Genomic DNA, 25715 nt, shown 5'->3' with positions numbered 1-25715 from the left:
TTGGATTTTTACAGGAAGATCACTCTAACTATAGTGGGTACATTAGTCAGGGCTCTTCAGAAAAACAGAACCAATAAGGTGTGTGTGTGTATGTGTGTGTGTGTGTGCACAGAGAGAGAGAGAGAGAGAGAGAGAGAGATTTGGTACAAGGGGTTGGCTCACACAATTATGGCAACTCCTAAGAGCAGTAGGGTGAGTCAACAAGCTGATGACTCAGGAGATCCATGGTGTAGTTTTGGTCTGAAGGCAGTCAGGCAAGCAGGAACTCTCTTACTTGGGGAAAGGTCAGTGTTTTGGTCTAGTCAGGCCTTCAACTGATTAGATAAGGCCCACCTACATTAGGAAGGCCAATCTACCTACTTTACTCAATCTCCCAATTTAAATGTTAAATGCTAAATGTTACCTCCTTTACTCAATCTATTAATTTAAATGCTAATCTCATTCAAAAACATCCTCATAGAAATGGCCAGAAAAATGTTTGACCCATGTCAAGTTCATACATAAAATTAATCATCGCAGTGGGGAATGTGAAGAAGAAAGACTGAACTCAGGGAGAACACAAGAAAACCTGGCACAGTAAAGGAGGCAAGAAATTATATTGACCTGAACAGCATGGAAGTATGGAAGCTCCACCACCAATTCTTTCAACAGAGGTCATAGCTTGGCACAGAGTAGGAACTTATTGAATACCTAGACAATATTTGTCAAATTATCGAATGAATGTGAGTGTGTGAAATCAAAACATTTTTAAAGAATTTGTTTAATTTAAAGCTTGGAAAGTTGTCCCATATACCCATAAAAATATGTCTACATATGAATAATTCCATCAGTCCTATTCAAACCAGAAACAATGTAATTTCAAACCTTAGGTGCTGTTAACAGTCAATGCTGGTAAAGGCATAATGAAAGAGTCACTCTTACACACTCTTGCTGGAATTAGTGGTAGGCAGTCTTACAACATTAAAAAAATTTTAAATGTCACTACCCTTTGGCTTGGTAGCTCTCATTCTACGTTTCTATTCTAACAACTGTTCATTGCAATGAAAAATCAAAAGCAGTTTAATTTCTAACACAGACATACTAATTAGTATCCACCAAGTGAAAATCTTATTTTCAATGTCAGTTTGGTGAAATAGGCAATGCTTAAAAAGTATGTTAACAAATTAGAATACAAAACTCTCTATATAATTCTAGATGTTTATCCACTTCTTTCCGGTCTTATCTACAGTAACTGAGACTGAGAGCTAAAAGAAAAAAATAATCTGAATTTTTAAAAATATATGTATATGTACATATTTGCATATAACTGAAATTTTTGTTTTTTAAGAGATGAGGTCTCGCTCTGTAACCACGTGCATTGGTATAATCATAGTTCCTCACTGCAGCCTCAAACTCCTGGGCTTAAGTGATCCTCCCACCTCAGCCTCCTGAGAAGCTGGGACTACAGTAGAGTACCACCATGTCCAGCTAATTTTTCTCTTTTTTTTTTTCCCAGAGATGGGGGCTTGCTATGTTACCGGGGCAGATGTCAAGCTCCCGTGCTTAAGTGATCCCTCCATCTCAGCCTCCTGAGTCCCTGGGATTACAGATGTGAGCCAGCATGCCTAGCTCTGGAAATTTTTAGTTATTCTCTTTCTTTCATTGAAATTACTTGGACTCTATCAATTAAATAGGTACTTAATAAATGTTTAAAAAGAAAATAAATAAATAAGTTGATGCACCTAATTGCCAATGACCAGATATCTGCATATTAACTGTAAAATCTCTACTTGGCTCACAATAGAAGGAAGCGACAAACTTTTGAAGACTGCATTTCCAGTGATACTACGCATATCCTGACTGTTTTGAAAGAGCTTTAAAAACTTGGGTTTGGAAAGGCAGAATTGTTTATCAGAATTTTTTGTTTCTGGAGTCACATAACCCAATTCAGTTAGCTTTCAACTTTCTGTAAAACTGTGAAGGGTCTCAAAAGGTCCTGCAGCCTGGTGTCCATGCACTGAGATTAACAGCTGAGTGTGCATGTGTGTATGGAGAGAAAGATACAGGAGCTCCTTTCATAAGTGTTTCCAGTACTTAAGGACCTCCTTTGTCAGTTCTTGCTTTGAGTTCAGTCCATTCCTTCTTGTCTGGCCTTCATAAAGTATGGAACAGCTGGGTTCCTTTCTTCTTATATAATCCTTCAAACACTTTCAGAGAGTGGCTTTTTCATCGATTAGTTCCCAACCCTCCCCAACCCCATACCCCATGAACTTATTTTAGCCTTATAGGTCCAAAACAGTGTTTTCCCCATCAATAAAATATATGTCCTAGGCCTCAATTCTCATCTCTTCCTGGAAGCCTTCCCACTTACATGGCCATAGAATTCACTGCTATGCTAAGCATTAATTTTTAAAAAAAAGTCAGTGCTTGCAGGTTGACTATAGAATGGGAATAAGTAGATAAACCCAGTTATTTGTTTCTTAGAGTACTCTCCCAAAGGGAAGGAATAAAATATCTTCAATGTGCTTGATCATACATTGCTTATAGACAGTCCCTAGAAGAAAGTGAATCGAATTGAGTTATTTTTTTCATTAAATTACTGCTTCATCACTCTAAACAAGGCATGTTCATAAACTAAAAAATTTACCAAAACCTACAGACGTGCTCACTTTTCTCTTAGGAGTAGATCATCTAGCTCTTTGAGCTCATTCAATCAGTAAATTTGTTGAGGGAGGAGACTTTACTCCCAAAACAAATAATCTGATGGCAATTTTTTATTTTGTTAATATTTTAAACCATACTTAACATTTATGGCTTATGTGGTTATAGGGAAATGAGAAGGGAGATGCAAGGATTGGGGAGACCCCATGCTATGGCCATAGTGTATATTACTAGAGCACCTAAGTAGGCCTAGAGATACGAAGAAGAAACTATCTCTCTCAACTACTCAGTAAATCTAGGTTACTGGAATACTTATTCATAAAGATAGGGAATATATTTTGTCCTTTGGCATTCCATGATTTTTTTTTATTCTGTCAGTGCTGACTGCTAGAATAAAATGCCATTCAAAAGACAACTGATAAGAATAGCTTTATCTCTCTCTCTCTTGCACAGATACACACACACATTCTCACACACACTCTCTGGCACACACACTTGCTAAATTCTAAAATAAAATTACTGTGGGGTTGTTCTTACACCAAACCAAGGTGAGTTATAAAGCTTAACCATAGTAGAACTTATCTTCAAAACTGCAGAGAATTAAAATAAAACTTTAAATACTTTATATTATTAATGGACGATGATTAAAAGAAAAAAAAAACCTTCACAATACAAGTCTAATCTATCTATTTGATTGACTTGTTAGTTAAATCTATGCTTATAATCAATTGCCAAAAATCTGTCCAGATAAATAGATATTAACCTATGTTATCTTTTACATCATTAATAAATTCTTTTAATTAAAAAAAACATAGTTATTCACAATTAGGTAGGCCTTTGCTTTCCAAATGGATTCATATACCGAGTCCATTTTTGAAATTGGATATGTAAACTCTCCTTTTTCAATGTCATCAAATATTAATTATTGCTGGACAAAGTACATTTAATTATGGCTAATTGTGAAACTAAATGAGCTAACTGCCTATATAAAAATTTCACACATATTTTTCTACCATTGTCAATATAATATTAGCTTGGAAGCAGAAAATTCCAGAAAGCATTTTACCTACGAGAACACATCCAGGGGTATATACTGTGAGAAATAGAAAGCTTAGAGAGTTAGAACACTCTCTAGGGCTACCAGGGGGACTAAATCTGTAGATTGGAGACTCAAAGAAAGTAGGAGCCAAGGGTTTTTCCATGAAATGTGACTATCCAAAAGCTCTCAGTGCACTGTACTCATACGAAGTGATCAATACAGACCTGTTAATCACAGAGTACCTGGTGATTGCTATAGTAATGTCTTTTACTAAAAGTGATTTACTAAAAAGGACGAGGTATTTATATTTTTATAACAAGATTTATAACATATTCTTTAAAACCTGGATGAAATAGACATTTCTATAGTCTTCTGTGGGTAAGGATTTTCTCTTTTCAACTTATCTTTTTTTTCCCTTTTGACAGCTAGAGTCCCCAAAGGAGCAAATAAGAATAGCATTTCATAGATGAGAAATCATATACCCTTCATCAAATACCTCACCTTTTGACATTACTTGCAATTGGATAAACATGGGGGACAATCTATTGAACTGGTTCCAACACTGGCTGGACAATTACAATTCACCTATGTTTTTGAAGCAAAGTGATTTCTGTTGTCACCGGAGGCTTGAAAATGCTGAGACACTCTTATCAAATGGAGCATTGGAGTGCAATAAATATTTATTAAAACCAGTACTCTTCACAGGCTAGTATCTTTTTTCTTTGTGTAAATGATTTTAACTTACAAGAGAGTGACACAACATTTCAATGAGCCTAATTGCATTAGGCTTATTTCCAGTTCTTTTACTCATCCCAAATGAGACATGAACCAACACTGTATTCAATTTTGCATTATCAGGGAGTTAACTGAAACTCAAGCGAAGTATACTATTTCTTTGCACATGTTAGTGACTGCAAAACAAATTTCATTATTATTTAAAACTAAAAGGTTAATGCTGCTTCAGGTATATTTACATTTTCACCACTTTATTTATTGAATGTTGTAATGGTTAAAAAAAAAATCATGTGTGTGTTGTGGTTTCATTTAGAAAGACTAAATGAACACTGAGTCCTATGGAAGGAAGTGAAAGAAATGTCTAGTTGTGTTTGTAGCACATTCCAGCCAATGCTCTTAGCCACAATTCTAACTATACTTCTAGCTACACTTCTAACTACACTTCTAATTCAAGGAAATTGTACCAAGGAAAAAAAGCATGTCTTAATTTTTGGAAGCACAAGAAAACTCCCCAGAACAGCAGGAGAAGGTGAAAAGTGAGAAGCCAAGCATTGTTCGGTAGGATCAAGTGGCATGGGGTGGACAGAGCTGCAGGCATGCTCCTACTAACTCAGCAGCTACTGTATGTCAGAACCACTTTGGCACAGCTATAACAGCTACAGCAAAAGATCGGGAGTCCTGCAGAGGTTATTTAAACGCTGTAAATCCAAGACTTTGGATAGAAAAAGTATCATCAGCAAAAGAATTCTTCTTCAATGATTCATGAATTCACTTGTTTTCCACTCCATCTGATTTGAGAAGTACTCAAATCATATTCATAAATCATAGTCATAACATGACATCTTATTAGGTGGAGTTTGGGTGAGGAGTAATATTTATAAGCAGATTGCAATGATTGGCATGAGGAAGAAAAAACCCCTCCTAGCAGTTCTTAGATTATTTCAATCCAGATCAACAAGCAAAACAAAATTCATACTTCCATATGCATAACATAATATGTATAATATATAATCTTGTACAATGAACACGGCTAGTACCTTTCTGATCCATTTATTCCACTTTGGCAATCCCTTACAATGCCATCAACATTATTTTTCTTTTAAAAGTTCATATTTCAAAGATGTAATTTTACGTAAATGTCTTTTAAGTAAAAACTAATATGTAATGTGATAATTCACCAGTCTTTAACTGTTCTTCTCCCAACATTTCCATATTCTATCTCTTAACCTTACCATCATCCTCTCCCGTAGTAAAACCCTTGAACTTTGAAAAAGGTCAACTATATTCAATTGTGCAATGTCTTCAGTGATTATTCGTTGTGAATTGAGTGAACTTGTTCAAAATATATGATAATAATTGCCTGTCCCAAATGTTCATACAAACCGTCCATTTAAAATACTTGAATATATTGCCAATCACTTTCTCACCACCGTGGACTGAGCGCTCAAGAACATTCAAAGACAATATACTGGGAAATAACTTATCTCTAGATAATTCAGTTCAAAATAAGACCAAGCCCCTCTCCTATGAAGATGTCTGGTTTCCTGCGCAATAATTACTGAAGAATCTGTTCTTTTTTTAATCACAAATTTGATCTAAAGCCAACAGGGCACTGGTGCCTTCATAGTTAGTGTAAATGCAAAATACACCCTGGGCCTTCTTCTCCAGAGTTGGTTTTTATGCTGAAAGAAACCAAAATTGCACACACTCATTATTCATAAAAACACTTCTCTTCTATTCAGTTTGAAAGGTTTCCATTTTGAAACTACACGGGATTAGTTAATTATATATTTGGGCTTCTCAGATATGCAGGACAAAAGGATTATGTCCCAAAGAAATTCATTTAGCAAGTTTCATAGTAATCTTACACTCTAAAAATTGTGTTTTGTTAAATGACTCTGAAGCCACAAAGGACAATAATATTTTATATTTTACTTTTTCATTACTTTATTACTTTTCATTCTAGTACTGTGGAATTCAAGCAGAGAAGCCAGATTGAAATAAGAGAGAAATAACCATATGGATACATAGAATCTCAGTTACATGAAAACTAGTTCAGAAAAGTTATTTTCATTTTTATAGAAAAAATAATAATGGAGAGATAACAATGAACAGTAATCATCAACAATACTTGAAAGATGAGTGGATTTCAACATAAACAGACATATTATACTATATGCCCACCGTCCTTTTTTAGTTAAGTCTAAGAGGCATCTGTTGAGCTATACAAAAAGGCAATCCGGGCCCAAGATGGAAAACAGCAGCTTGGAAGAATGTTGTTGCCTCTTTTATCTTGGAAGAAAGAAAACAAAAGGAGGAAGAGAGGAAAGGATGGAGGGAGGGGGAAAGAGAGAAATAGAAGAGGTGAGAAAGAAAGGAAGGACAGGAGGAAAGAAAGAGAAAGAGATAAAGAGGGGAAAGAAGAACAGGAAGGAGGGGAGAGAGAAAGAAAGAAGGCAAGAAAGACAGAGGAAAGAAAGGATAGCTGTTCTCTGCCATTGTATACTTTATTCGAATTAAAAATGCTTTGTGGGCAATGTGATTTTTAAAGAACTGACCTCATGAGAGGGGTATGTGGGTGTGTGTGTGTGCGTGCGTGTCTGTGTATGTGTGTGTTCCTCTGTTCTCTCTTTACAGTTAGCCTACATCATGGTCCCCTTCACTTCAAAGTGTGGCCTCCACCCCAAAACTCTGGATCTCAAGATCAAGATTTAGTTTTACCTTTAATATTTTACAGACCCCTGCAGCTATTGAATCTGTATGTGAAAAGAATCTTTATCTGAGCTTTCCATGATTATCTCTTAAATAAAATAGGTGCTCACTGTTTGCTAATAAATTTTAGGAAAAGACAGTCTCTGAACATTAGTGCTGAGCAGTACATAAACCTATCACAACAGTCAGGGAAGTGGGTCCAGAAGACAAGTGGTAAGTCTGTTGTCTGGAATTCAAAACTCATTAAGGCAAAAAAATAAAGCTTTGATGACAGCCAATCCCAAGAGCCCTCCATAATAACCTACTTACCTATAATATAATTTAATAGATAATGCCCTGGAATTTTAAATCCAGGGTGATAATACAGGGGGTACAGGAAGGAACAGGAAGGGAAGCTTTCTTCCAACTTAAATGAAGGGCACATGCTAGGCAAAAGTTTGCAGTAAGCAAAATTTCCTTGTTCACATCCTTTGGTGTTCTTTTTCCATTTCCTAATTTCCCTAACCTAGTTCCTCCATTATTTAGGATCTTGCTCAACTTCCACTGCACACCCTGCCTCAGCAAATTCCTGTAATCCAATTCATCCCCAGGTGATCTCAACTCAAAAATTATCCACTCCCTTTTCCATTTCAAGTAAAAAACCCACCAACTCTATGCATCATCCTTCAACTAAATTCTAGGAAGAAAGCAATATAATTAATTAGCATTTGCCATTAATGTGACAATAATTTTTATCTTCTTAAATATTCCTGGAATATCATAATTCAATGGTTCTCTTTGTTCATTTGTTTTCTTTGGTTTTTGAAACTATTTTAGAATTGTCTATACTCCTGATGTGTCTACAGTATTATTTAGTACCTCTATGTGCAGCTTTTCAGTCATTGCTCTAGGCATCACATTATATGTACATAACTTTCACAGTCTACTGGTATATTGATACTTTACCAGCTCAAGTGACCTGTAGAAATCTTAACTCCCTTTGCCCTCCTCTATTCATAATGTAATTGCCTGAATATTTTCTCCACATACATTGAGAACCACATTAGATACTGAGAACCAAGAAATGTAATTTAGAAAACTCAAGAGAAGAAGAAATATCAATTGGACTGACCCATACTTCTATTTTTTCTATTGTCCTTTCTTCCTTCCTGTTGTTCCAAGGTACTTTCCTATATCATTTTCTTTCTGATTAGAGAATTTGTTTTAGCTATTATTTTAGAGTTTGTTAGAAACAAATTTTTAGTTTTCCTTCTTCTGAGAATGGCTTAATCTCTGTTAATTCCTAGAGGATATTAACATTAGATACAGAATTCTGAGTTGACAGTCATTTTTTTTCAGCACTTGAAAAAATGACAGTCATTTTTTTCATCATTTCCTTCTGGCTTCCATGGGGCATCTGATGAGAAATCCCTTGTCATTCAAATTCTTTTCCCTTATAGGTAAGGTGTCATTTCTCTCTCACTGCTTTTGAAGTCTTTCCTTTATCTTTTGTTTTCAGGAGTTTGAGCATGATGTGTTTTAGCTGAGATTTCTTTGGGTTATGCTATCTAAGGTTTGCCTAGTTTCTTGAATTCCTAGGTCTCTATCTTTTCCCAAATTTGGAAAATTTTCAGTCATTATTTCTTCTAACACTTTTCCAGTCCCACATTCTTTCTCCTCTCTTTCTGGAACTCTGGTGACACAAATGTTTGATCTTTTGTTATAGTCTCAAGTGTATCTGAGACTCTGTTCATTTTTTCTCATTTATTTCCTCTCTAATGTTCAGGTTGGATAACTTCTTTTTTTTTAATCTTCAAGTTCACTAATTCTTTCTTTTTTCCCTCTTGATGTTGCTGTTGAGCTTATCTAGTAAGGTTTTGGACGTTTGAGTTTTTTCAGTTCTTTTGTTTTGTTTTTGGTTTGTCGTTGTAACTGTATTGTTCAGTTTTAAAATTTCAATTAGTCTTTTCTTTATATCCTTTATTTCTATTTCTTTTCTTTTGTAGGAAGCCTGTTTATAATTGCTCCTTGAAGCATTTTGATGATGACCATTGAAAAATCCTCATCAGATAATTCTAATACTTGTGTTATCTCAGTGTTAGCATCTGTTGATTGTCTCGTCTCATTCAAGTTGAGGTTTTCTGGTTCTTGGCATGATAAGTGACCTTTTCACAGCTAGGAGCTGAAGAAAGTCCTGATTTTCCACTGGATGGGGTTGGAGGGTGCTCTTGTGCCTGAGTAGGGGTGAAAATCCAGGATCTCACTTAGCCTTCTCTGATCCCAATCCATCTTCCCCCACTGAGGCATGATCATCCATGCTTTTCTTCTTTCCAGACATTTTTCTCTTCCTTGCCTTCAGAACCCATAGATTTTCCTTAAGATCTAGGATTTTCCACAAAGAATCCTAGAGTTAGATAAGGGAAAGGCAATTGTCAGCTTAAGTCATTGGTTTCTCTTTCTGCATGTGGAATATGTTTAAGACAAGTTACTTCCTATAAAGTCCCTATTAGACTGTATTAGGGAAGTCAATCTTACGGGCTTTTGTTTTTTGGTTTTTTTTTTTTTCCTTTCAGGAGGCAGATTCCCACTAGGAGAGACATAGAGGAAAAATAAGTTGTTTAGCTTAAACTGAACAGAAATAAATGTTTTAAAAAATGAAAAAAAAAGAAAAGAGCCAAAAAAAAATGGAAATAATTTCTAATTATTATCCTTTTATTCCTTATCTCTATTTTGGTTTCTGGGTGTGTTGGGCTTTCATTTATTTGACTCCTAAACCTTCATTGTCTCCACCTATAATTTCTCTAGTGACCTGAATTTGTTCAGAGTCCAAAGACACATAAGGAAATTAAATAAAAGAAAAAAAAACTTGCTTACACAGTAAGGTGTAGGATATTTCATAAATCTAAACAAATGGCCAAGATAGGTTTTTTAATAAATGATTTATTTTCTGAAATAGGAAACAATCCCTTTTTGCCAAAATAAATAAATAAAGATGTATCTACTGTAGAAAAATTACAGAATTAACTTCAATATGTAAAATCCACACAGTTATTTCACTTCATATTATTGGAAGAAGGAGAGATAAAATGATTAGCTTTCAAACCCTTTTCTGCAAATATTTCTCATAAACAGAGTTTCAAATTAGGAAGACCTTTACTTATACTTTTCTTCCAAAACCAGTGCTTATGTTTTAAACCCTAATTTGAAGGGAAAAAATTGGGCGAAGGACAAAATGGAAGCAGTATTTGCAAAATCTATGAAGTATAACTACTTTGCACAACTCAGCTTGTAGCCCTTTCTTGGAACATGCAAGAGAACCAATCACACAATTATCACTATGTTTTTCTAAAGCACATATGCCATGACAAATTAAATGCCACCACGATAAACATATACCATTTAGGGCAACATCATGTGAAGCATGCTATGATGCCCAGACAATTTCAGACAGCCAAATACCCTCTTCTCCCTAAATACAACCATACATCTACTCGATATGCCTAATACTTGGAAATGATATGATCCTAATGGAAAAGAATTATACTACATTACCAAGAAAAAGAGAAATATCATGTCTTCACGTGTTAAACCAAAAAAGTATTTTGTTTTCAAAAAAAATTTGAATTTCTCATCCATGGCTTAAATTTGGAAAGGATTACACTCCATGATATTAATTGATCTATTTATAATTAGAGTGTAATATGAGAGATCATCGAGTCCAACCTTTGGTTTTATAGACAAAGAAGCAGAGGTGTTCTTCCACAGCAAATCCTCAGAACTTTTCATTTTTGTATTTAACATCAAATATGTACTTGATATTAAATATGTTATATAAATATATAATATATATTTTATGTATATATATGTTTATATATATTCACACATGCTTTTGTACACCTAAGAGGTAGTGACAAAGGGACAGAACTCTTCTTTGATATAGCAAAACTGTGGTCTATCTCAGGGATAGTCCTTGAGTTGCCTTCTGGCTTCTGTCAACAGTTGCACAACCTGATGCTTCAACAGACAATAGTTTCTTCTACATCTTTAAAAGACAGCGAGACTGTGTTGGAAAGTGCTTCTGACTTAAGAAGATCCAATCACTGGTTGTGTATCTTGGGCAGGTCATCAACCAGCCTAATCCTCAATTTCTTCACCTTATGTTAGAAAATTAATACTCTTCAGAAGAGTTGTGAAGATAAAATTACAATAATAACTATAACTTATAGTATAATTCTGAATGAGGTCTACATTGCAGGTAGTGCTGTTAATCAATATAACCTCTATGGAGAACAATGCAGCATACTCGACAGTTCCACTTCTAGGAATTTATTCTACCATTATATTTGCACATATATATATGTAAAATAACATGTGCATATTAGATATTCACTGCACTGTTGTTTGTAATAGCCAAGTATTAGAAATGATTCCAGTGTCCATCAGTAGAGGATTGGTTAAATAAATTTGACACCATACAATGGAACTTTTGGAGCAAGTTTCTAAAACCTTGCTTTGGAATGTTTTACAAGATATATATCTAATGGATAGATAAAAAGTTATACAGGTGATAGACTAGCTATATCTGCTTGTATATGCATGGAAGGTTTACAGAAGAAAATGTACTTGTCCCTCTGAGGAAGGGAATTGAGTGGCTGGGGACAAGAGTAGAAGAGAGACTTACTTTTTACTCGATACCATTGAAACTTTTCCTGTGGGTATGTATTGTTTATTCAAAGAAAAATAAATAAAAATTTAAAACTTTAATTATTGAGAAGATTTATAAAGAGTGTAAGATTTCTTAGTTGTTTTTTCTTTGTATGTTTGCTTGTGTTTGTTTGTTAGACTTTCTAACAGATTTAAAGGCTAGGAGTAGCCAGTTAAGGCCATGCTTTCAAAGAATCATTAAAACTATTAAAACCGGCACTAATGATAATATTTATATTTTGCACCAAAATTGTTAAATTGATTCACTGAATGTAATTATAAAAGAAGGTGATCACATAGCTAACCACTATGTAATGATTGAGTATAGCAGTTATTCTTAGTAGAACTGAGAAATGGAGTGTAGTAAATGGTGTCTGGATGGGGCAGGGTGCAGGGAGGCTTTTTCCAAACACACACACGCATAAACACACACACACACATATGACATACACACACATACATGCATGTGAGAGACTAAAGTTCATCCCACTCAATCTTTGAGAATCATTAATTTATAATAAGTGTCTGACAAATTTAAATGCTATTTGGAAGCTAAATACAAACACTAATTAAATAACTATAGTTTAGTTATATAAAATAAAAATTTCTGATTCAGTGATTTTTAAATTTGGCATTTCAGTGATTATTTTTATCCTATAAAACGTTTATGATCACTTCATTTTTTTTGACTCTGCTTCTTGGTACTAATAAGTAGTGGAAGGCATCACCTTCTAACAGTTGTCAGTCACAACTCAATTCAAGAAAGCTATAATGTAGGCAAACTTGTAAATGGAAGAAAAGACTCTGCCTAGTTAAGCAATAGCAGGGTGTCTGACTAGTGAGATCGGTAATCATGAGAAGGAAATGGCAAAGATTCCTCTGTGACATTTTGTGTTCATATATTTGTACCAGAAAGAAGAAAAAAAAATTGGACTGAAATCACTTATGCCTCCACAGAATAAGCACAATTTCTCTCTGGAGTAGGTGGCCTTTTGTTTAGCAAAACACCTTGACAGGCCACTTGGGTTTCCATGCTGAAGCTCCCAAGGCTTAGTTTAGAAAAAGACAAAGAAACAAAGACCTATCTGAGTTATTCTACATTTAAAAAATGAAAGGGGTGGAGGGAGTGGTCAGGAGCAGCCTGAAATGGGAGGAGAATCTTGACAGAAACAAATGGGGAATACCAACCCAGACATCAGAAAAGGACCCGTGTAAAAGGTGAAGAGCATGAAATTCTTCACAGCCAAATTTTCAGTTAACTCTAGCCCAGACACATCCTTGAATAACTGATACTTTATGGAAAATAAAGAGCCAGATGATCAGAGGCCCACAGGAAACGTGAGACGAACACGAAGAAGCTGCTTCAGAGCATAGATACCTGGGCTGTGGATGTGAGCTAGCCACCTTTCTCTTAGATTATACCAGAGAAAGTTAATGTTTGGTGAGTTTAAAGGGGTACAATAAGAGAGTGGAAAAACTAACATCTGGGTAAAATATACACTATAATTACCAATAATATTTCACTATAGTCACCTACCCCCGAAAGAGGACAAATTGCCACTTCCATTCTCCATCTCTTTGATCATCAGTAAAAACCAATATAAAAAGTTTTCATGCATATTTGAATGCTCTAGATGCACTAAAGCAAAATCAGTCTTTGAAGACCCCATCTGGGTAGTAGTTTGATTCTGGAATTTTTTTTTGCATGAATATGTAGATCACAAATGGGTTTCTTTAATTACCACCTGTATCAAGTTTTTAATGGTTTCACAAAAATTGTCACATTTAAAATTGTACCAGGTTATTACTTCTATTTAAGTAAATAAACCTGGTCTTTAAATCTAGCAGCCTTACCTAATATTTGAAATTAATTTTTAAAAATGCACATTTATGCTTCTGATATTATTCTCATGAAACATTTCATCAAAAAGAAAGATAAAACCAAGGGCATACCAGTCTAGTGGCAGTGACAGATACCAGATATTAGAGAGGCATATAGAAAATCTCTTTCATTGCAAACACTCTGAATGACATCCAAATCAAGATAAATATCAGATGGATCTGAATTTTTTTAAAAGGTCTGAAACCCATTAAGTGAACAGAAATGTTTTCTTGCAGTAGATAAAAAAAAGAGAGCTAGAGAAAGAGAAATATAGAACAATAAGGATAAAGAATAATCTAATAAGATAGGTTAGAAATTCTTGGGCTCAGTAGTTTATTACAAGCAAAATTAGTTCTTCTGCCTACTTAATAGAAATATTAATTGGAAAATCTCTCCAACAACAAACTATAGCTAAACAGTTCTCATTTACCCACATTCATAAAGTGTGGCTCACAGGTGTGATATAATATAGAGGCTGTTTACATTTGGCTCATTATTAATTAATTTCTAATTAATATTTTACTTGGCCAACTTAAACCTGTTTATGTTCCTTTAGTATACCTCATCCAAGGGACAAGGATGGCCAGAAGTATATTTTGTATGGTATATATTTTTGTATCTGTATATATTTTGAGATTTTTATGTACTTTTTATTGAACTATAACATTAAAAAGTGATCAAATCATAAGTGTACAGCTTTATGAGCAGTCACAGAATAGATAATGAATATTAACTTTAACCCAGGTCAACAAATAGAATACAGCACCTCATCCTGTCTCCTAATACCATGTCTCCTCCGGATTCCCTATTGCTCAAGGTAATTTCAAACACTATCTGTTAGTTTTTTCTTATTTTTGAATTTCATGTAAATGGAACCACACAGTGCACACTCGTCTGCATCTGGCTTCTTTCACTCGATGTTGTGTTTTCAGACTCACCCACATTGTTGCAGGTAGTTATAGTGAGTTCACTCTCATTTTTGTACGGTGTTAATATACCATAAGTGATTCATCCATTGTATGGTTGATGAACATTTGGGTAGTTTATCATTTTGCCATTAGGATTAATGCTGGCATGAAGGCCAGTATCTGTCTTTTGACAAACTGATCTATACATATCTTTTGCCCATATGCCTAGGATGGGTCCTATCTTTATATTTTAGTAGATACTGAATTTTCCAAAATGGCTAGACCACTTTATACCCTTAACATCCATGTATAATAGTTCTGGATATATCACATCTTTATTAATACTTGTTAGACATGGGTTTTTTATTTGCTTGTTTGTTTTCAAAGGTAGTCATTGTGCTAAGTGTATTGCTTTGGTATATCATTGTGCTTTTAACCTCTATTTTTCTGAAAGTTAATGAGGTAAAGTTGGTCTTTTGGATATAATCTTTTGTGAAGTACATATTCAAATCTTTTAGCTATTTTTCTATTGTATTTTTCATCTCTTATTGATTTATAGGAGCACAGTATGTATTTTGGGTTTTGGTCCTTTGTTGGATGTATTCATTACAAATATCTACTTTCACTCTATGACTTATTTTCTCAAAATCTGCCAGATTTGAGATTTTTTAAATTTATATTGTAATGTCATATGAATAGCCATGAGCTTATTTTTCCAAGAAAATAGAAGTCGATAACAAATATGAAATATGGCCCAAGCACATTGAGAAAACTAAAATACCAACATTTTGTTAGAAGTCGTAATATGCCATTTAACCTTACTCACTCTTTCTCAGTTTTTTCATCTAATTGCTGGAATTAGTATTTGTTTTGTGCAAAATCTCTCATAGTGTCAAATTCCCTAAGATAGTAAAGGAAAAAGGTAGTAGAAGAGATTAATATAGGTTAACTAATAATGCCAAAATGTGTAAAAATAGACTAGGGCTGGTCTTTTAAGCTGCTGCATACTATATGAATGCTCCTTTGTAAACTCTGCACTAGAAAGAAATTTTTTTTAAATCTGTTGCAGGAAACAATTACCCTCAGCATAAGATAGCGGTATATAAAACAAAGAGAAAAGCACTCAGTGAATAATCTGAATAAGTCACCCAACCTTCACATTACTTCAGGAACAAATAGTGTCTGCTGAGTGTTTGATTAATCTCACTGTCAGCAACATCGACTTAAAAGTAAAATATGCAAAGAAAATACAGCACCATAGATTTTGTATAGTTTAGTAGAAAGATATGGTATGATACAGAGGAAAGAAGGCTGACTTTGGCATAAGGGAGATTTGAGTATAAATCTTGAGAATTTACTCCATAGCTAGGAAGTCTAGAAAAAATTATTTTACTTCTCTAACCTCAGTTTTTTATCCTAAATGAAGTTAATATCTTACAAATTTTAGTGGCAATTAAAGATAATTAACTGATAGTTCCTGACATATAGTAGATGCCCAATAAATGGTAACAATTATATTTGTCTAATAGTTTTAAAAGAGAGTCATGGAATTTTATTGACTTTGTGATCCCATTGAAATGTTTTAAAATGATAAACAAAAGGGACATGGCTATGGATTAACTATTTTAGTATTTGGGAACATGTCCTTAAAAAGTAAATTTACAACATTTTTATTAGTTACCAAGAATTTTAGTGTCTTTGAGTTATGGAAAACTTGTATTATAGGTAGAAAATGATTGTTTCAGCCAGAAAATTCAGGCACATTTCTATGGAATAGTCATTCTAATCACTCCAAAGAGCAATCATTTAATTAGATTAGTCTGGCCAGGCATGGTGGCTCACGCCTGTAATCCTAGCACTCTGGGAGGCCAAGGCGGGAGGATAGCTCGAGGTTGGGAGTTCAAGACCAGCCTGAGCAAGAGTGAGACACTGTCTCTACTAAAAATAGAAAGAAATTAGCTGGACAACTAAAAATATATAGAAAAAATTAGCCAGGCGTGGTGGCACATGCCTATAATCCCAGCTACTTGGGAGGCTGAGGTAGGAGGATCACTTGAGCCCAGGAGTTTGAGGTTGCTGTGAGGTTGCTATGGAACTCTAGCCCAGGCAACAGAGTGAGACTCTGTCTCAAAAAAAAATACATAATAATAATTAGATTAGTATGTTTGCTATTTTTCTTGACTACTATCTTTTCAACTAAGCTTAAACTTAATTACCTAGATCCAGAGGTTTGAAAAGATTTCTGAGTCCATTTATCAAACTCCATCCCTCCCAAGCCCCCGAACAAAATATAAGTCCCACTTCCACACAACATCTCACCCTTTTTGGTAAGAAGTAGTTATCCAACTCAGCCAATTTGTGTTCCCCAGGAAATATTCTTTAAAAATTTATATCATCAAATTTTATTTCTGTACCACCAAATATCCCTCAAGGGCAATATACTGTCTGTCCCAAGGCCTGGTAGACTATGTCATTGTTCTCAATTTTTTGGTTTCTCTTCCTATGGGAGAATTATATCTCCCTGCCCTGTTGAACTCAGATGCAGCCTTGTCACTCACATCGGCAAATAAAATGTAAGGGGAAGTGAAATGTGTCACTTCTAGGCCTGGCGCGGTGGCTCATGCCTGTAGTCCCAGCTACTCGGGAGGCTGAGGCAGTAGGATTGCTTGAGCCCAGGAGTTTGAGGTTGCTGTGAGCTAGGCTGACGCCACGGCACTCACTCTAGCCAGGGCAACAAAGTGAGACTCTGTCTCAAAAAAAAAAAAAAAAAAAAAGAAATGTGTCACTTCTGGGATAAACATTTGAAAGCATACACTCTTTCTTCTGCTCTGAGATTGAGATTGAGGAAGCCAGTTTTGGATTGGAGCCTTCAGTAGCCTGGGTCTCTGGATGACTCTGTTGAGTTGCCATCCTCCCCTGAACATGTTGCATGAGTAAGAAATAAACTATTGTGCTACAATCTGTTAGGATCTTAAGCTGTTTATTTCCACACCATAACCTCACCCATCCGGACTGATAGAACCTATATGATATGGACCGAATGCCTGTGGCCCACTAAAATTTGTATGTTGAAATCCTAACCCCCAAAGTGAGGGCATTAGGAGGTGAGGCTTTTGGAAGATGATTAGATCACGAGGGTAAGCCCTCGTTCATAGGATCATGCCCTTATTTAAAAAATCCCCAGAGAGCTCCCATTCCCTTCCACTATGTGAGGAGGACACAATGAGAAGGTGGCTATCTATGAACCAGGAAGCAGGCTAGCACCAAACACAGAATCTGCCTGTGCCTTGATCTTGGACATCTCAGCCTCTAGAACTGGGAAAAATAAATTTCTATTGTTTATAAGCCACCCAGCATTCTGTTATAGCAGCCTAAATGGATGAAGACACCATAAAAAAAATGCAGGATACAAAACTATGCTGTACAAAATAACAGATTTTGTAGGGGAGATATTTAAAAAACAGGAGGGTCTGGAGTTCAGTGAGATACAGAAAGAAAGCAGTATCAGCTATCACTGATGTTCTACCTCTTTATTCTCCTAATAATATTACTTTCCTAATGGTAAATATTCTACCTATTACTACTAGAAAAAATTTAAAAGGAAATTATTATGTAAACTGAAAACTTTAGAAAATACTCAACTGTTACTTTATCCAGAAAATATGTTTCAAGAATTTGACAAAGGAGTCTTTTTGAAACTTTCAAAATAACTTTCTAAAGAGTAATAGTAGCATAATAATGATGGACTAAGCAATTAATGTTTACTACTATTTACCAGACGACATAAATAGTAAGAACTTTCTGTGACTAGAGTAAATAATCATTCTGACAATGAAAAACAGTCATTTACTAAAAACAGTGTAAGAATATTTCTCTAATGCAATCGAGGCAATATATGCACCAAACTATAGAATTGATATAATTTGCTTTGGAGAATTATAAATGAAACATAAAACATTCTTTTGAAAAGCAAGTTCTTTTTATTTTAAAATTATCATGATCAACAGTGATCCACTGCATACAAATCATTCACCAGAACAATAAAAAAAATCAGGCATTTTTACATTCTAGGAAATAACGTTGTCAGTGACTACAGCTTAAAGTAGACCATGATTAGTCAGAAAAAAACTTCTTTCAGTGAATTTTTGCCAGTTTCTGCAGAAAAATAACATGTTTTCCCTCGCTTCTGAAGGGTTTATGGCCAAGTTCTATCAATCCACCTTAAACAGGTGTATGCATTATAGAACAAAAAATAGCATAATCCAAAATTGAGACAGTAAAACAGAAATATGTAGGAAATTAAAGTTAATCTGGGTTAGCTAAAGCTTAGTGTACTTATAGAAATTAGCCAGAGATGGAAAATCTATCAGAAAGATATCTGTACTCAAATGTTTAACGCAGCACAATTCACAGTTTCAAAGATGTGGAAACAACCCAAGTGCCCATCATACACGAGTGAATTAATACAATGTGGTACATGTATACCATGGAGTTCTATTCAGCCATAAGAAAAAATGAGGAACTAATACATCTGGTATTATCCTGGATGGAGCTGGAGCCCATTCTTCTAAGTGAAGGATCACAAGAATGGAAAAACAAGCACCACAAGTCCTCACCATTACATTGGTACTAATTGAGTGACACTTATGTGCACATATGGAAGTAACATTCATTGAAGATCGGGCAGGTGGCAGGGGAGGAGGGGATGGGAAAATTCATACCTAATGGGTGTGGTGTGCACTGTCTGGGGGATGAGCGATGGGTACACTTGTAGCTTTGACTCAGGTGGTGCAAAGACAATTTATGTGACCAAAGCATTTGTACCCCTGCAATATTCTGAAATTTAAAAAAAGCTAGCAAAGGTTGTGGCAGAGGCTGCTACTTATCCTACTACATGTATTAGCCCCATTTTCCTCAGTAACAGAACTTCCACCTCAAATGAAGACTGCATAACCCAGATTTCCTTGCAGTTGAGTATGACCATGTGTCTCAATTCTGGACAAGGGTTCATTGCTGGAAGCGGTGTGAGCAACCCCCAAAAGTGGCTTAAACAGAGTTACAAATCCTTCTCCCTTTTCCTACCTCCTTCTCACTGGAACATGGCTAACCTGACTGGAGCTGAAGCAGCTACCTTCTGCCATAAGGTAGAATCCTCATATGTGGAATAAAGAAGCCACAAAATATTAGAAGCCTACGTCCCTGACTCTATGAAGAGCCATATCATCTCAGAATTGCCTACATTCACATGAGGGAGAAATAAAGTCCTATCTTTTAAAGCCACTCTTATTTGGGGGTTTCTATCACTTTCAGATGAGCCTAATCCTAAATACTACATCTTATGAACTGTAGTGTGTCCTCCCAGAATCATATGTTGAAACCGTAATCCCCATTATGACATATGTGGAGATAGGGCCGTTAGGGAGGTAACTAAGGTCAAATGAGGCTGTAAGGATGGGGCCCTAATTTCACAGGACTAGTGTCCTTATTAGAAGAGGGAGAGACACCAGAGAGCTCTCCCTCTTTCTCCACACACAACAGAGGAAAGGCCATGCAAGAACACAGTGAGAAGATAGCTACCTACAAGCCAAGAAGAGAGGCCTCACCAGAAAGCAATCTTACCAACATCTTGATCTTTGACTTCTAGCCTCCAGAATAGCGAGAAAATAAATTTTTGCTATTTAAGGCACCCAGTCTGGGGGCAGTCCTAGTGTACTAATGGAATATAGATAATATAAATCCAAACATCAAGGTTTTGCGTACCATATTAAGGAATTTAGATATTACTAAAAAGAGGTGTTGGGCAGCATAAATAGAAATGATCAAATTAGTGCGTTCAGAAAATGAATATGGTAAGAGTGATCAAAGAAAAGTACAGGTATACCTCAGAGATATTGTGGGTTTGGTTCCAGACCACTGCATAAAATCAAAATATCAAAATAAAGCAAGACACATGAATTTTGGGGGTCCCAGTGCATATAACAGTTACATTTGGGCCAGGTGTGATAGCTCACATCTGTAATTCTAGCACCTTGGGAGGATTTCAAGGCAGAAGAATTGCTTGAGCCAAGGAGCTTGAAACCAGCCTGATCAATATAGCAAGACCCTATCTGTACAAAATTAAAAATTAGCCAGGTGTGGTGATGCCCACCTGTGGTCTTAGCTACTCGGGAGACTGAGGCAGAAGTATCACCTGAGCCTAGGAGTTCAAGGCTGCAGTGAGTTATGATTATGCTACTGCACTCCAGCCTTAGTGACAGAGTGAGACCCTGTCTCTATCTTAAAAAAGTTACATTTACATTATTCTACAGTCTATTAAATGTGCAATAGAATTTTATGTAAAAAGCAATGTACATGCCTTAATTAAAAAATAATTTATTGCTAAAAAAGCGCTAACAATCATCTGAGCCTTCAGCAAGTCATGATTGTTTCGCCAGTGGAGGATCTTGCCTCAGTGTTGATGGCTGTTGACTGACGAGGTGGTGATTGCTAAAGGTTGGAGTGACTGTAGCAATTTTTTTTTTTTTTTTGCAATTTCTTAAATTAAGACAACAATGCAGTTGGCCACATCAAATGACTCTTCCTTTCATAAACATATCTCTGTAACATGTGATGTAGTTTCATAGCATTTTATGCACAGTACACTAGAACTTCTTTCAAAATTGGCTCTGTTTAAGAAGACTAAAAGTGGGGCCCCAATTCCCTCTGATTTATAAGGTCTCTTCTGAGAAGTCTGCAGTTAGCTGATGGGTTTTCCTTTGTAGGTCAGTTGTTGCTTTCATCTTGCAGCTTATAAAATTTCCTCCTTCACTTTGACTTTGGCCAGGTTGATGACTATGTGTCTTGGAGATGTCCTATTTTCTATGAATCTTCTCAGTGTTCAATGACTATTTTGTATCTGTATATCTGAATCTCTGGCAATACCAGGGAAGTTTTCCTCAATAATTTCCTCAAATATGTTTTCCATGCTTTTTGCTTTTTGTCTCTGACAGGGATACCTATAATTCTTATATTGACTCATTTTACACAGTCTCATGTTTCTCTGAGTGATTGTTCATTCTTCTTTATTCTTTTTTCTTCATCTTTAACTGGATTAGTTCAAAAGCTTTGTCTTCAAGCCCTGAAATTCTTTCTTCTGCTTAGTCTATCCTGTTGTTGAAGCTTTCTGCTATATTTTAAAATTTCCTAAATGACTCTTTCATTTCTTAAGTTCTGTTACATCTTTTCTTATGGTGTCTATCTCTTTAGTGACTTTTTCATTTCTTTCATTCACATGCTGAAAATTTTTTTTGGTTTCTTTGTGTGTTTTTCAAATTTCTCAAGTTCATTCCTCTTATTTGCCATCCATATTCTGAATTCCATTTCTGACATTCTGACAATTTCCTTTTGGTTTGGATTTGTTGCTATAGATCTATTATTATCCTCTAGGGGTGTAAAACTAGTTTTTTTTTTTTTTTCATGTTGCTAGGGTTTTTTTTTTTTATTTCAGCTTATTATGGGGGTACAAAAGTTCAGGTTATATATATTGCCCATGTTCCGCCCATCCCCCCAAGTCAGAACTTCAAGCATGTCCATTCCCCAGACAGTGCACATTGCACTCATCTCAGCTGAAACCTCTCAGCTCAGGACAGATGGATTTGTGATGCACCCATTCTCTTTTGCTGCGAACTCTTCTATTTATTCAGAAGAAGAAGAGGTCCCTAGATGGTGCATTTTTGTCCTACTCCAGAAGACTGACCCAGTAGGAGAGGGGCAGATGCACTGAGAGCCTATAATGCAGCTGTTCTGCATTGTCCCATTTCCTTGAGGTTGTCACAGTCCAAGCCAGTGCTGGGGGAATCTTCATGTGGAGGGGTAGGTTGGTCCCCAGGCCACTGTTGGAAGCTTGCTGGTGGCGACAGGGGTGCTGGGTAAGTTCCTCTCCATGAAGGTGAGCAGTGAAGGAGATTGCTCTGCCCAGTGTTTTATGCCCACAGTGACGGCAATGGCAGCTGGGCAAGGCTATCTAGGCTGTGGCCACAAGTGTCAGGGCTGTGAGTGTTTACTCTACCAAATTCCAGGTGCAATGGTGGCATGCAGCAGATGCAGCAGGGGACAGCTTATCGCTAGTGGGTTCATGGTGGAAACTGGATCACAAGCATAGAGATGAGTGGTGCACAGGTCTGTGTGAGGGTAGGTCCACCGGGTGGCACATGGGACTGTGGGGCTGGGCTGCTGAGCAGCTTAGGCTCTCTGCCTATGCAGGTTCCACTAAGGCTGTTGCCATGGGACTTCTAGGGTGGCATCAGTGCCTGCTCTGTTCAAATCTCCTGATGGGGAAAGGTATCAGCTCCCAGTCATGGGGTGTGTGAGAGCATCTGCTCTTCCTGCTCCTTCTCCAGCCCAGCAGGGGAGATGTGGAGGTGGTTGTAGCAAAGCTGATCCCTGTGTAGACCAGGCACTCTGGACCCAAAGGTTCAGACTGGCACCAGTTACAGAGACCTGGGAACAAAAGCCAGTGGGACCCTATTGTATTTGAGTACAATAAACAACTGCAATGTTTCTGTACAGTCTCCAAGCAGCTCCCTGATCAGTACAAAAGCCTGTGGTGCTGGTGGGGGCTCCCTTGTAGCTCCAGTCACAGTGTCTGTGGTGGGAGCTCCATGGTTCTCTCCTCTAACCCTTCTCCATGTGTGGGTGCCTCCCCCAGTACCTTTGATCTTGCCAAGTGGATAACCCTCTTATCCTCTCCTTCACTTCGAGTGTCTCCTGTCATTTCCCTGATGATTTACAATGCTCTCTCCAAGAAGGTCCATCCATAGGTGGGTTGGCATCTACTTGCAACTTTCATTCCTGTTCTTGAGAGCAACATGTGTGGGCTGCTTCTAGTTCACTATTTTGCTATAAAATCCCACATTTATAATATTTTAATGATATCATATAACAAGGAAACATCTATTGATTGCATTTAACCTGTCAAATATTTACATATTATGTCTTATTTAATTCCCATACCAATACTGTGATATATTATTATAGCCATTTTACATATTAGGAATTAAAGTTCAAAAGAGTTATATAAACTTCTTTCCAGGTTGCCTAGTTGATATCTGGCCAAGACAGGATTTATCCTAGAACAGACTCTGATACTTTTCAACTTTCCCATATAAGACACTGTATAAAGCACCGCAAGTATGCAAAATATAATTGTTGTATATAAAATAACACATTTTTATTTTTTTATTTTAGAATGTTAAGTTAAATTGAGATTGATTATAACTATCCAGATAATTGAGTAGCTTAAAAAATGCTAATTAAAATAAAAAGGGGTCACTATTCCAAATGATTAAAATTAATCATCAGATTTAGCTAGTATTTTTAATTATTTAATTCTGCTTCATTTTACCCACATGAGCCAAGCCTAATTTACAAGCTAACACTTCTTGCTTTGTGGTATGCCTTATTATTTGTCTTATTCATAATTACAAAATGTTGACTTTAGAAATCAACTCTAGGATTAAACTTTCCCTTAGGCTTTTGCTATTTACAGTGTAATAGTCTGGTGTCTCCTCCTTTGAAGATCTAAGCAAAATATCCCAATTAAATATTTTAAATTAATCTCAAGCCCTATAGTCATAAGTGTTATCCAAAGTGTTTTATGCCTTTAAAAATGTGCCAGAACATAAATAAATGCTTATATTAAGTTTATGTTTAGTTTATATCAAACTAATTTATTTTCATATAAATGGCATGAAGATAAATAGCTTCCATATTGGTGAGCAAATAATAGGCACCCAAATAATATTGTTTCCTTTCATTTGCATTACTCTAAGAAACCAGGTATGAAATTGAAACCTATATCATATTTTCTACTTTCTTATTTTAAAAAAAAAGTTATTATAAAAACCGATAATGGGCCAGTAATGGTGGCTCACACCTATAATCCCAGCATTTTGGGAGGTTGAGGTGGGGCAATCACTTGAGGCCAAGAGTTCAAGACCAGCCTGGGCAACATAGCAAGACCCCATCTCTACAAAAAAATAAAAACAAAAAATTAACCAGGTATGGAGGAGCACATCTGTAGTCCTAGCTACTTTGGAGGCTGAGGCTGAAGGATAGCTTGAACTCAGGAATTTGAGGTTACAGTGAACTATAATCATATCACTGCACTCCAGCCTGGGTAACAAAGCAAAATCCTCTCTCAAAAAACATAACATTTACATTCAGAAGAATATGGAAACTAAAGGAATACAGAAAGAAAGAAAAACTTCATATTTCTGTTACCCAGTGAAAAACACTAATGATAATTTGGTGAATTTACCCAGAAGTGGGTTTTTTTTTTCCTTTTATTTTACTCTTTTTTCCTTTGATTTTTGATTTACCTTAAACAGTAATATATTATTTTAGAATATTCAAAAAGCACAGAACTACATTAACTAGAAAGTGAAAGTTCATATCTCACTTCTTTCCTTCAATGCCTACTGCACTCTGCAGAGAACTGCCTTTGTTTGCTGTCCATTATTCCAGAAAATAAGCACACACATACTTATTCAATTACAAATTCTGTTTCATGAAAATCTTCTCAAAGGTAGGTCTACCAGAATGATGGAATGAGGACATCAGTCAATATTTTTCCTCCATAAAAGTAACAACATTCTAGGGAGTATTTCTTCAAGAAAAACTGCTGATATTTTAATAGTGATTGCATTGAATCTGTAGATCGCTTTGGGTAGTATAGACATTTTAACAATGTTAATTCTACCAACCCATGAGCATGGTATGGTTTTCCACCTGTTTATGTCCTCTGCTATTTCCTTCTTCAGTGTTTCGTAGTTCTCCCTGTAGAGGTGTTTTACCTCTTTAGTTAAATATATTCCTAGGTTCTTTATTTTCTTTGTTGCTATCGTGGAGGGTATTAAGTATTTGATTTGGTTCTTAGTTTGACTGTTGTTGGCATATAGGAATGCTACTGATTTCTGTACATTGATTTTGTAACCTGAGACTTTGCTGAATTTGTTTATCAATTCTAGTAGTCTCATGGCATAATCTTTGGGGTTTTCTAGATATAAAATCATATTGTCAGCAAAGAGAAATAGTTTGACCTCTTCTACCCCTATTTGGATGCCCTTGATTTGCTTCT

The sequence above is a fragment of the Eulemur rufifrons genome, chromosome 1, assembly GCF_041146395.1.
Source record: "Eulemur rufifrons isolate Redbay chromosome 1, OSU_ERuf_1, whole genome shotgun sequence".
Taxonomy (NCBI): domain Eukaryota; kingdom Metazoa; phylum Chordata; class Mammalia; order Primates; family Lemuridae; genus Eulemur; species Eulemur rufifrons.
The sequence above is the reverse complement of the archived record's forward strand: the minus strand, read 5'-3'. Positions refer to the sequence as shown.